Raw genomic sequence first — 622 nt, forward strand, 5'->3', positions numbered from 1 at the left:
TCTCCTGTCCTCTCCTCTCCTCTCCTCTCTCCTCTTCTCTCCTCTCCTCTCCTCTCCTCTCCTAGCCTGCCTGCCATATACTGTACAGGAACACAGATAATGGATATTGAGAGCAGAGAGAGAGAGAGAGGGAGAAAGAGGGAGGGAGGGAGGAAGTGAGAGGGGGAGAGAAACCATAGTGAATGAGAGAGAAACAGAGAGTGATGAGAACAAGGAGTGAGAGATGGAGAGAGAGGGGGAAGAGAGAGAGAGGGAGGGGTAAGATGAGAGGAGGGGCAAGGAGAGGTGAGAGAAGTAAGGATAGAGAGAGAGATGAGGAAAGAGAGCGAGTGAGAGAGAAAGAGGGAAAGATTGCCTTCTATTCATTCTGATTTATATTTCAGCAAAGCCACAGCCATCAAAAGCTAAATTATCATGGCTTTCCTAACAGTGGATATTAGGCTGAGCAAACACTATTCACACCAATCTCTGCACCACAGTGGAGACAACTTCAATTACACACACACACACACACACACACACACACACACACACACACACACACACACACACACACACACACACAAATGCAAACACACACAGATACACACACACAAACACACCCAAGCACCTATGCAAATAC

Source organism: Sardina pilchardus, chromosome 24 (genome assembly GCF_963854185.1).
Source record: "Sardina pilchardus chromosome 24, fSarPil1.1, whole genome shotgun sequence".
In the NCBI taxonomy this organism is placed as follows: Eukaryota; Metazoa; Chordata; class Actinopteri; order Clupeiformes; family Clupeidae; genus Sardina; species Sardina pilchardus.